The sequence below is a fragment of the Leuciscus leuciscus genome, assembly GCF_965113295.1.
Source record: "Leuciscus leuciscus genome assembly, chromosome: 9".
Classification (NCBI taxonomy): domain Eukaryota; kingdom Metazoa; phylum Chordata; class Actinopteri; order Cypriniformes; family Leuciscidae; genus Leuciscus; species Leuciscus leuciscus.
In genome coordinates, this window is record NC_138733.1 from 24,540,629 (window position 1) to 24,554,220 (window position 13,592).

Consider the following 13,592-nt stretch of genomic DNA (forward strand, 5'->3'; position numbering starts at 1 on the left):
TGATTCATCTTATATAGGATGCGTTTCTGAGTTAATTAACCCGCTAACAAAGCGCTTCAGTTCATTCAGCGCACACAGCTCAAACAGCAATGTTATTTGAAACAGTAACATTAATATTAGATGTTTCCTTTTCAAAAACATTGATGCATTATTAATAATAACTAAAACCTTTATTTTTCTCTTATTATTTTTATTAACAATGGTTTAATTAAAATCATTTTTTATTTTTGTATGTGCGGTGGCTATTCCATTTTGTTTACCCAAGCTATTGTTTAGCCATAATTGTATTTATTTGTAAATGTTTTGTTTTTTTTATAAAGAAAGTTTAGGAATGTAAAATTAATTTGAAAACTTTCACTGGTTCAAACTAGGCTACTGTACTGTATATGTTTGATTTATGTTGAAGTGCTTGGGACATGGCTTTTAATGGTAATTGTAATCAGATCAAATTATATAAAAAATTTGGATTTAGATTTATCAGCCAATATATCGTTAGGACAACTTTGATTAACTTTTTTGATCCACTTCAAATATTGACTACTGTATTGTATTATATTAACTCTGTGTACAAGCTTTAGATGTTGCAGCTAAAAATGGTTGACGGAGAAATTAATAAATAGGGGTGAAACGAAAACGAAAACGAAATAAGAAACAGCCGAGTTCATGGGTCTCCGTGCAACCCACAACGTTTAGCAATCATCTCTGCTAAACCCTCACACATCCCCTCAGCCTCTGGGATAAGACCTAGGAGTAGGACCACACTAAGAATGTGGGATTTACAGCCATACCTGAAGCCCTTGGACATAGATTTCAGGAATCACTGGAGCTTGGGCAAAGAGCGCCTTAAAAAAAAAACGGAGTGAGATGAAAGATTTCACATTTCAAGGGTGAGATAGAAACCAGTATCCACCAGTGAAAATGGTCTGCCGACATTTTAAGATCATCACCTATAACCAGTTGCGAGCACACGCTCTCTGGGTCAAAAGTAGTCCAGCCCTTAACCCTGGCGTAGAGGGAGGGAACAGCTCTCAGAGGGTGACAGTGGCAGTAATGACTGGTTGTGGACAAAAGAATACATCAGGGAGACTGTTGCTTCACAACAAGGGCCTTCTTAAAATAGATTGCTGAGCCAAGAAGGACAGTTTGGGCTCTTCGAGGGCTGGGGATTCAACGTCAGCCACAAATTTTATAATGCGAGTGGGCGATTAATACCAAACTTGCTCATTTTACATCGGACAATAATTTTCACCCCTTTTCAAGCGTTTACATCACTTACACGCTTATGTCGCAATTCATGCATCAATTAATTGAGGACACATTTATTGCACACATAAATGGAATCAAATAAATATATTCACCCATGCGATATAAACAGCATAAAAAGAAAAAAAAAATCATAGATATCCTAAAATGTGTCCTAATAAAAGTTGTTTGCCCTTTTTTGGTGCCATATAAACAAGTCAGCCTCCATTTATAAACACAACAGGAAAATACACCACATTTATTTCGTTTATCACACCCCTATAATCTCTTGCAACCGTCCCTCAAATGCCAGTATCCCTGGCTGCAACAGAACCGCAAGTGGGCCAAATTAACGTTGAGATCGCTTATAAAGCGGTGGTCTTTCCATGTTAATTACTTTGGTATAATTTCTCAGCTCCCATATTCATAAGCCTGGCTCTTTTGATAGACACGGCAGTATTAAAAGCCCAGTATGTAAGACTATGAGCCACACAGCAGCGTATATAATGAGCCATAAATCAAATATCATTTACTGTCTATCGCGGGCTATTAATCTTTGCTGTGTTACTCAACGGTGCAACTCTGAGGACAGCTGCCTCTCTGAGCTATGCGCTCATAAACACAACATCAACCGTTCAATATCTTTTATGGTTATGGATGCACACCGTCAACTCGCTCAAACCTTGTCAAAGGTGCCAATCATAAGTTCAAGTGTCACGTCTACTTTTCCCTTTCTTTTTTTTAATCTGCTGATGTTCCCCAAGTAAACTTCCCCTTTATGTACTGTCCTCAGAGAGAGGCTGTGATCTCTGGTTTCGCACTATGATGAATGGTAAAAGCATGTTCAAATAAAAGCTTGTGTGAGGGAAGGGACGGGACTTTGAGAGTGGTTTTCACGGCAGGCAGCTAAGAGCTGGGATTTGGGAAGACGTGCGGCGTGTGCTGCGGAACAGCATGAGAACTGGAGCTGTAAAAACACACACAAAAAAAAGACAGACGCAGGGGTGAGATGGGAATTTCCTTTTTGATACAATTGTTTAAAAAAATGCACAAGCATTCGTTTAAAGACGAGGCTTCGAGGTAGCTTTATTGTAAAAAAAATAAAAAAAATAAACTCTCAAATGCTTTCAGGCCAAATTGCAGAATATGAATTTACTCTGAAACTGTACATTCATTGTGGCTTTTCAAGATTTGATCAAACACAAAGCAATGGTTGCTGGAGGAGATGAGAGTTCCTAAACTTTCAGGTTCAGTCAGGAGTTCTCAGTAGGGTGTCTACTTCAATAGAACAAGCACAACCGTGCTTGGTTGTTTTCCAATTTAGGCCTGAATCAGGATAGCGAGCTGTTGTTTGTTTGCTCCGTTCAAAGCGGAAGAATTCTGAACTGGAATTTGGGCTGTAAAGAGATTTCAAACTACATCCAACAAAAAAGCATGTACAGTAAACCACATTTCTGCTCAAACTCCACCACTGGATTACATGCATCTCTGGAAAAAAATTTTTTTTTACAAAAGTAATATTTTCAAATTTCAGGAATAAAAAGTGATAGCGCTGGGGAGTAGGCTATAGTACTGAATATAATGTGAAAAGGTAGAGATTCTGCTGTACCATTTTTAACTGCAGTATATCTGTGATGCAACTTAATCTGACACCAAGAAATTATAGATTAATTGATTATGATTCAGTTCATCTTAATTTGCAGCACTATGGCTTCAAACGTGGCATTGAGTCATGTCTAATGCATTACTGCTGTGTGAATGTTTTCAACTCAATTCTTGATTCTTCACATAACGTGAAGCCGTTTTTGAACTGATACCAGACATATTTATTTGTTAAGAATGATATCTTTAAGGATATATGTATATGGCTGATGAAGGTCATGAGACTGAACCGTGTTTCCATTGATAGTGTGCGGGATTTCCTTTTGTTTTTTAAGAATGATATTTCTACCAAAAATAACTGCATTATGATATATACTGTGATCTAAGATTTTGGTCACGCAGTCCATCCCTAAGCGAGTAATAAAAAAAGCAGGCCGTATTTGGCCTGGCCGTGTCCACGTTTGGAGGACGCATCAAACGGCCCTGACTCCCCAAGGTCGAATCAAGAACATCGAAACCTCGACCGAGGCAGCTGTGGAAACAATGGCTGTGCTGCTGTCGCCAATCAACAAACAAGTGCTCCCCGAGCGGCCCATCTCCCCCACTGCTCACAGCCATTAAGAGAGGGCCAGCAAGCCCAAATCTAGTGCGGGGCAGAGGGGCCACAGCTGTGGGGAGCATCAGCACAGCAGGGTACTCGAAGAACGGAGAGAGAAACACGGATGAAGACACAAATCGATGCACTGGGATGATAACACTGCACAAAATAAAAGTATGAGCATGAATATTGAAGTCTAGATGGCTAGTCTTACGTCCTGACTCCTGTTCTCCCAAAATGGCGCTGGCGCTCAGTCAGAAAGTGTCCTATGAAAAATGATGATGTATTTGACTACTACATAATCTGCCCTAAAAATAAACATGCTGCATCATGGTCTGGTACTAAATACTCTATTTGAGAAAACATTTTAATATACAAAGTTAATTTAATTCTTCATTTTCAAACAATCACAATATGGCTTTGATGTAAAGTTATTTCAATAAAGCCGATAACATTCATACAAATTAATATAATTATTTTTCTAAATAAAAAAACAATACAGAAAATTTGGTTGCTAGAGCAGATTTGCTGCAAAAAATAAAAGTAATTTAATTCAGCATCTTTAGATCATTACACATTTGCTTTGATTTAAAGTATTAAAATCTTTTTTTTAAATACAATAATTTATACAATCTGGAAAAAGTTGCTGAAAAATAAAAAAACTATTAAATCAACTGAATGCACATAGCATAGCGTGTGTACTGTGCAGACAGCTATTATACCACGGTATAAATTAAATTATATTATTATGCTTCTGCTATTACCTGACATTAGTGGTTCCTGATTTGCGACCAGCAGATTTAAGGTCCCAGCCAAAAAAGCGTGTTTACTTGGCAGTATGCACTCAATTTCCATTGCATGCAAAGCATTTTGCAAAACTCTGCTTCTGCTGCATCTAACACAAGGAACTGTCAAACACTGACCATTTAAGGAAGCAAAATCCCCACTGCTCGCTTCCATATAACCATCTAATCTCCATCTACTGTTACCAAACATGTCAAAGCCTGAAGGTAACCGCCCATTAGTAATAATTATTCACCTTGGCCCTGATCAGATTGCTCCAGGCTATACTGGTATCAGCTGCCCTCAACTCAACAGCGAAGCCGCAGTTAAGCGTGTGCAAGAAGAATGGATGGATGAATAACTGCTCTCAAGCTGACATTTACATCCGAGCTGTATGGTCAGTGGGAACATTATATCTATATTCTCTTGCACTAGCCCACTCTTCAACAGACATTTATCCTCATAACTTTCCCATTACACACAATGCATTGACCATCCACGAGGACTTCCCGGTATGGGTGTCATATCTCAGCATTACTAGGAGCTAAAACGGCTCTTACCATCGCTTTAGAAGGATGATATGATTCCTTTAATGATGTTATTATTTAAGAAACCACTCTGACTTGGGCCAAGCGTACAATCGCCGTTCCTTCACACATTTAACACTGGGGACTTTAAGCAACAGCTGATGGAACGGCAACAGCAGCCGGAAGTAAACGGTGAGTAAACTGCCGTAGCAAAAGAACGCAAAGATCACTAAGCAACAGTAAAGAGTACGTAAAGAGGACAGCTTAGGGGATCATTTTAATCATCAGACAAAATACAAAAAAGAAAGTGATTTTAAAAAGCAAGAGAAGGGTTGCTTTGGGCATTTAATGATATACAGAAACGATTACAATGCCACATAACGACTGTAGTAACGACTACGGCAAATCAGCTGTTCTCCCGTAGTAGACGGTTACAGTATAACGTCGCGAAGTAGCAGTTAAGCAGTTAGAACGACAGAGAGCCATTGCCGTTCCACCAGAGGCTGTTGCTTAAAGTCCCTAATATTACACCAATCCTGGGCATTCAGACTTTGTGATTTCAGATCTTGGCTGATATTCTCTAGATCTAGCTCTGATTGTTAACTGACTTGATGTGGCACTTATCTGCTCCAAGGGTCTTCCCATTAGGGGAGTAGACCTGCAGTCGAATGCAGTAACATAGCAACCAGGGTCACATGACCCATGTGCACTGCAGGGAGTTGATATTGTACACCTCCAGGCCCAGAGAACTGGCAAAGAAGTGAGCAGGACCCTCTATCACTTTCAGTCCTCCTCCTATATTACATTATTAACTGCTTTTTCATTTCAGCATTTCAGGCTTATGGATGGAAATGTGTTTCTACCTAAGGGCAAAACAAAAAAGATTGTTCTGGCACTTGTGAACTAAAACAGGCTAAAACAGCCAAGCAACCAATGGTTTTTAAAAGTTACAACTAAAACTAGACATCATTCTGTCCAAATAATTACTAACTGTCAAACACAGATGTTTAGAAAGATATTTAAAGAACAATACAATTTCTGTGTTGACAACTTCCTATTGAAACAAAAAACTAAGATGGGACATATCAAAGGAATAGTCCTTCAGTTTAAAATGCAGCCTGACAAATCCATTAATTGATGCTTGCTATTTTATTGGACGAAAATATCAATACACAACAAAGGGTAAGAGAGATAGATAGAGAGTAGAGGTCGACTGATTGATCGCTTATTATACATATTTTGTTATTTTGATTTTATAAACAAGTTCTAAAAAATAAGCAAATAAAGTGTACGAATTTATATACAAATACATACGAGTCTAATTTCAATGCTATGGCCTTTGTGTAGAGCCATATGAAGATGGCCATCTTTAAGCAGATTTATATGAAATGGTAACACTTTACCATAAGACTAAGGTTAAATAATGTATTTACTATTACATTTTAACATTTTAAAGTTTTAACATTAACGCACTATGAACTAACATGAATGATCATGGTATAATTTTTTTTTTTATATATATTTACAGTACATTTCCATGGTTCAGTAGTGGATTTAAATTTTTTGTGTTATTTAACGTGTTATATTTGTTTTCATTCAGTATACATTTTAAAAACTATCAGTTGATTAATCGGTTATCGGCCAGCGTGGGCTAGTTATCGTTATCGGTACAATCCACTATTTGTCTACCTCTAATAGAGAGAGATAGACAGAGAGACAGAGAGATAGAGAGACAGAGAGATAGAGAGACAGACAGATAGACAGATAGATAGATAGATAGATAGATAGATAGATAGATAGATAGATAGATAGATAGATAGATAGATAGATAGATAGATAGATAGATAGATAGATAGATAGATAGATGGATAGATGGATAGATGGATAGATGGATGGATAGATAGATGGATGGATGGATAGATGGATAGATAGATGGATAGATGGATAGATAGATGGATAGTATGAGGTACAGAGCTGTCATCACAAGATAAAACAGGGTCTAGGATCTCTGAGACCCAAGGAGTGCTGTATAGGTACTGTAACACCCCGCAAAACACAGACACTCCCATTGGACTCTCACGCCTGCCTGTGATTGATAATTAAAATTTTATGTTGCGATGTATGTGCCGAGGCTCCGTTTCATTCATAACTGATTGGCAATTATTCCGTCGATTACCAACAGGCCGCGAGTTTCACTCTGAACTCCTCTAACCGAGGAGGTTAAAGACCCGAAGCCTAGAACACGAGCTCCAGACATAATACGTCAATACCAGAGGAACCGCCACCCAAGAGCAGCCTTCATATTCAGCGAGACGCAACCTTTAACGACGGAGGCCTATGGGTAATTAATGTGCTGTTCATATTACTAATAACTAGCTTAATTATTCATCACAGACACTAGCCACAGATAAATGATTGTGATTTATTGTATCACTGCATCAGGGTCTTTGAGTAATTAGTGCTGCTGGAAAGCACAACACTTGGCCCTGTGCGCCACAGAGCTAAATTTTAGCTGTGATGTCCATACTATTAAAAACAAATATGCCCTTCACAAGTGTTCATTCAGAACATCTGATATAAAAAAAATGGTTAATCACCAATATGCTTTTTTATTACAAAGTTTATCATGTTTAATCCATTACATACAAAATCAGTGAAGAAAAATACACAATTTGTATGTGTGGTGTTTGGGACCGTGAGTGAGAAAGAGAGACCTATCAATATCTTAGAGCTAGCAGTCCCAGAACAGAACACATCAGCCAGGACAGGGCCAAAAATAAAAGCCTGCACCATTTGCAACTCCAACAGAGACTCTCCTAATGGGCCTTCGTAAGTTCACCAGAGGAGAGGGCCTACAGGAGATTTATTTTAAAAACCGAGAGGAAAATGTGATGACAGTTGGGCTGAGAAATCCAAATAAAAAAATCTGCTGCTGAATAAGGGATTGTTTGAGCTCTGCTAGTTTCAAATAAAATAGCTCGTCATATTCGAAACCATGTGGGGCAAAAAAACCCTTAGTGTTCAACAAGATTGTCGTAATCAGGTGCTTCGTTCTTTCATTTTTAACTCTATTGATTAAAAAAAAACATTTTATATATTAATAGGGCCTAATATTTAAAATAAATAAATGATATGGGGGCGAGGGACAGCATGGTAAATATAATGTAATTTATAATACACTACCATTCAAAAGTTTGCGGAAAGTACGATTTTCTTACACTTTTGTTCAGCAAGGACACATTAACTTTGCCAAAAGTGACAGTAAAAACATTTATAATGTTACAAATTATTATTATTTTTCAAATAAATGCTGTTTTTTAGCTTTATATTCAAAGAATCATGGGGATAAAATGATCCTAGTTTCCACAAACAATAAGCAGGATAAAAAATGTCAGATCAGCATATTAGAATGATTTCTGAAGGATTGTGTGACACTGAAGACTGGAATAATAATTAATTCAACTTTGCCATCACAGGAATAAATAAAGTTTTAAATAAAAATATCTATTTAAATAGAAAACTGTTATTTTTAACTGTAATAATATTTCACTATATATAGGCATCTTTGACATTCTGCTAGATGATTCCTTTGTTTGTTCCATGCAAAAAAAGCAAGTCATACAGGTTTAGAAAAACATGATGGTGAGCAAATCGTTTTTGGGTGAACAATCCCTTGAAACAACTGCAGCCATGCGCAGTATGATATGAAATAGGTCAGCTGAGACACCTGTGAATTAGAGCACAGCACACTGACTGAGTCTTGAAAATGTAGGAGTTTGTTTTGGCGTAGATATAGCGACAGGGGAGTAAAGCAGGTCAGTCGTCTCAAGCGCACTGTCCCTCCTGTTGTTTCAGCTGTATCAGCATTGGAAAGACGTTCCCCGGCAAGTTCCCATCTCTCTGCGTACTTCAGAGAGACCAAGCATCGCCCTTTACCCTCTCTCGGTCTACATCAAAAGCCTAGCGTGCATCTGCTGAAGCTAACAGCTGTTGCTAACCAGTCGCGCTCAAGGCTAATTTCGTTTGATGCTTCGATTCGTGCAGTGCCTTACGTGCAACGCTAAGTGTATTTGTGTCTTTGGTCAATATGAATAGAAGATGGCACTTGTTTTGTTCTTAGATGTATCTGGTGTGCCATCTGCTTTTAAAGATCAAATGAAATCCCACAGCAGTGGCGTGGAAAATCAAGGTAAGTGGTTTCTCAGGGACTTGCGTACACGGGATAAGCTAAATCCTGAAGTAGGGGATTGCGTCTGCATATGCAGCCCAGCCTTTTGCAAGTTCACTGTTACATAACTGCACCGTAACTACAGCCAAATAAACAAGTAGAAATGTTAAACCTGGGCATGCAAGATTAAAGGTTAGTTCAACTGTATATACAGCGAATGTTGACTAAAAGGACAAATGAGACGAATTGGAATCCAATTAGTTACAAAAAGTCTCTTTGACTTTGTCTCTTTTTTTTTAAAGACCTGATGTAATTGGACTCACTGATGAGATTTGCAAAAGGAAAAATGCATAAAGGCCTGGGCAAAAATCTGTGTTCCTAAACAGAAGTGAACTAAATAAAGCAACAATACAGAGTTAAAATAACCGCAAATAAATAAATCATACAATGGAAAATCAGTGACAACAATAGCCCTTGTGAGGGGGGGATGTTGTCTTTTAGCAAATGGATTTGTTGTGGATAGCAAGCCTGCGACACACATAACACACACTCCCTTACTTTCTGTCTTTCACTCTCTCTCTCTCTGCCAGTAATCTCTCTCTCTCTCTGTGCGAGAAAAACAGCCTCTAAATTTAGCATCAGATTTATCATGCGGTAGCAAAGGCTCCAGCTAACCAGAGAGGGCGGGGAGAATGCAACTGAAGGAGGCGTCGCCTCTGAAGGGGGGTGTCCATCACTCGTCACATTCAGAGCCAATGAAAAATGCCTGGAACTGACAGACATGCACACACTGCAGCTAATAGACACTAGCCGACCTGCCACACGGGACAAACCACAGACATCCGGATGAGCATATTTATATCTTTATGTACCTTTAGAGAACAAAACTGAAGGATCTCAGTAAGGTCCTGTATGGCAGTGGTTCTCAATTAGTGTGGTGCAAGTGCAACACAGAAATGGGTAGCCAACAATTGCTAAACTAATATAATAAAATAATAAAACTCAACTAACCATATTTTTATCCATAGTTCAGATGGTAACATAAATAGAAAATAAATCAAGTTTTAAAAGGACGAAGGAAACGGATAGGTGTGCATCTATCGAGTCAAAATCTGCTAAGGGGTAATAATGGAACAACAGTTTAAAAAAAAAAAAAAAAGAGTTTTCACTATTAATTAACAGGATCTGCATTTTCATGGGTTTAAATAAAAGATGTGTTATAAGAGATAATTAAAAACATCAAAACCCCTACTTTCTTGGTAAAAAATTTACTTGATTTTCAATATTAAACAAATTTGACAAATACAGCCGAATGTAAAATTTTTGACAAGCCAAACATGTCAGTCTCTCAAAAAATTTATTTCATGCCATAAAATAAGTGTAATGAACTACGCAAAAAGCATTTTGAACGTATCCAGTATGTTTTATAATTACCCAAAAATCAAACATGGTTCACCTCTCACGCATGTTATCACGTCCGTCAAAAACTTAGGCTTGCTGTCGGTTGGACTATAAGAACTAAAAACATCGGCATAAACACACTCATGGGTATCAATGACTTCACTGATTACTTGCTGGCTAAGAAATAAATAAGTATTACCTTAAGATCCATCTGTTTTCAAATCCACATCATTTGAATAACACAACATCGATGTCTGTCAAAAAATAACGTACACAATACACTGTAGTATTTGCGAGAAGCAGAGATTTAGGGAGTGCACACATTTCCTGGAAAACCCACATTACTAGAGTCTTCGCTTTCCGAGAAGAGGGTGAAAATTGTGGCCTGAGCGGCTTCAACATGCTGTCTGTCAGAGACAATAACGTGCGTTATACATAACACACACTAGTGTAAATTTTTTCTTCACTCACTGAAATTGAATTGGACTGATCAGGGAACTGAGTGAAATACTTCACGCTGCATGCTAAAGAGTATAAAAGATTTTAATATTTTAATATTTTGTATTTGTGACAGATTTTTTCCCAAATTTTGGCAAAAGATAAACTGTTAAATGGGTGATCTTGAGACGAGTCCCTGTAGGCATCCAATTTGACACTCATATGCTGATGTAATATATATTATAAAATAAAATGTAATTTAAATACTGTCTTCTCGGTTGTTTAAAAGATTAAGGCAATTATCAAAGTTTTATATTTAATGTTGTTTAATTTTCCAATAAAATATTATACATTTTTACATCTACATTTAATTTCCCCTTAGCAGATTTTGACTCCTATACATACATAACACAAATCAACGTGGACTTGTTGCCAAACATGCCATGAACAAAATTACACAAGGTAAAAGGAAATATGACCCAGACTACATTAAACACAGGGTCACTTGAAAGAAGATAAACTAATTTGATCAGACCACAATCTGTTTTGTGGTGAATCACTGGCTTGTGCATGAAACCACTGAAAATCAACAGACATTTAGAAACCAAAAGAATAAATTTTTCATTACATTCAGCCAATGTAATGATAATAATTTTGCAATTTGTAGGGCCTATGCAGTTTGTGGTAACATCAATACTTTTCAATTATTCAAAGACATTACTTTTGTGTAAACAAATTTGGTTCACTGTTGGGTCAGAATCTGATGTCCTGAAACAAAATCTGTTGAGAACCACTGCTCAATGGTTCGAATTTGGTCAACATTCCTGTAAATTACATGGTTTGTGCACAGTATCTGTGTGGGACAAAAAAGGGATGGAGAAAGACGAAAAGACATCGAAAGAGAAAGCAAACCCCCTTGAGTGGAAGGTAAAAAAAAGGTGCCCTTGCAGTGGGATACTAAAAACAATGAGCGAACAAAGGGGGAGTTATGAAGAGAAGAGAAAAGAAAACATATCAGCCACCTGGTCAGATAAGTGGCCGAGCTGTGTGGAGCAGAGGAGCTGAACACTGCAGTGAACTGAAGGACAATCATTGAACAAGGACATACACACGGCGGGTCAGAGGAGCTTCAACGAGTCCAAAAGCACTGCGCTGATTGCACAGACTGCTCATTTCACAAACACCCAGAGAGTAGCGGACGGTGAAAGAGGCGAGCACAGCTTCCACAGAGTCAGGAATGTCGATATCCGACAAGTCAAAGCAGTAACAATGCAGAGAAATAAATGTGTCTGACTGCAGTCTGTGCATCAAGGTCAAAAGCATGCAGTATATGCTTTATATAAATAAATATACACTATGTACAGGACCACACTTGTAATCAGTATCAAACAATTAGGTCTAGGTAAAATGTTGATTCTATAAATGTATAGAGTGGTGTCAACTTTTAGTGATTAAATAAATAAATAAACAAAATATATAAATGTAAGCAGAAAGAATAAATAGAAAATAATTTACCTTTTAAAATTATTCATTTTTGTTGTAGCTTTAGCTAAGAGAGAATTTGAAGCAAAATGGACATATTAACTGAAATATTCCCAAACTGATCAAAATTAAAATGAACTGATAACAAAATCTAATTAAAAGTGCTTGTGAATCTGAATAAAAACAAAATCAAGAAATCTGTACTGATATCCAGCCCTATATGGACGATAGTAAAAATTTAATTGTGGATGCTAGTTTTAGAGTTATTATTACAGTTAGCTTTAGATTTTAGATAAAAGTAAAAGTAAATGTTGGACTTTTTTTTACCTTAAAGGATTAGTTCACCTCAAAATGAAAATTTCCTGATAATTTACTCACCCCAATGCCATCCAAGATGTTCATGTCTTTCTTTCAACAGAAATTAAGTTTTTTGAGGAAAACATTTCAGGATTTTTCTCCTCACAATTGGCTTCAACGGCAACCAGAATGTTGAAGTTCAAATCAATGCCGTTTCAAAGGGCTCTGAAGTGCTTCAAAGGGCTCTGTACGATCCCAGCTGAGGAACGGGGTCTTATCTGGCGAAACGATCAGTCATAAACAAATTTAAAAAAAAAATTGTATATACTTTTCAACCACAATTGTTCGTCTTGTGCTGGTCTGCGACGCGCCACGCATTGCGTCATCACGCTGGAAAGGACACGCGTCACGTCATCTTTCTAAGTTATTTGTCTGTGTACTCCGGTTCAAAAAGGTAGGGAAGGGCGAAAAATTCCATCTCATTTTCTCTTCCAACTTCAAAATCGTCCAACATCTTTGTTTTCATTTATTACTATTATTTTCTTCTTATTTTTTTTTCCGTGACCTTTCCAACTTGATGACGTAATACGTGGCGCGTCGCAGACCAGCACAAGACGAGTGGTTAAAAAGTAATTTTAAGAAGTGGTTAAAAATATATAAATTTCTTTTGTGGAAAATGACCGATCGTTTCACCAGATAATATCCCATTCCTCAGCTGGGATCGTACAGAGCCCTTTGAAGCACTTCAGAGCCCTTTGAAACGGCATTGATTTGAACTTCAACATTCTGGTTGCTGAAAAATCTGAAATGTTTTCCTCAAAAAACTTAATTTCTATTCCACTGAAGAAAGAAAGACATGAACATCTTGGATGGCATTGGGGTGAGTAAATTATCAGGAAATTTTCATTTTGAGGAGAACTAATCCTTTAACTTAAATGTATCAAGTAGGGATGGGCATTCGATTAAATTTTCTTAGTCGATTGTCGGGAGAATTAACGATCGACTATCGATTAATCATTAATATTTTTATATTGAAATTCATTATTTCTTTAAC

The 13,592-nt window shown here is 37.3% G+C and overlaps 1 protein-coding gene and 1 long non-coding RNA gene across 13 annotated transcripts in view; both read right to left on the reverse strand.

Moving 5' to 3' along the window:
- The window catches only part of msi2b (musashi RNA-binding protein 2b), a 262,677-nt gene that overhangs the window by 232,475 nt on the left and 16,610 nt on the right, over positions 1 to 13,592 (reverse strand). The window lies entirely within an intron of this gene.
- Positions 10,074 to 13,468, reverse strand: LOC309506169. Its single transcript, XR_014208671.1, has 2 exons — positions 13,364 to 13,468; positions 10,074 to 13,103 (listed from the first exon to the last, which is right to left on the reverse strand). It is a non-coding gene; the product is annotated as an uncharacterized lncRNA (long non-coding RNA).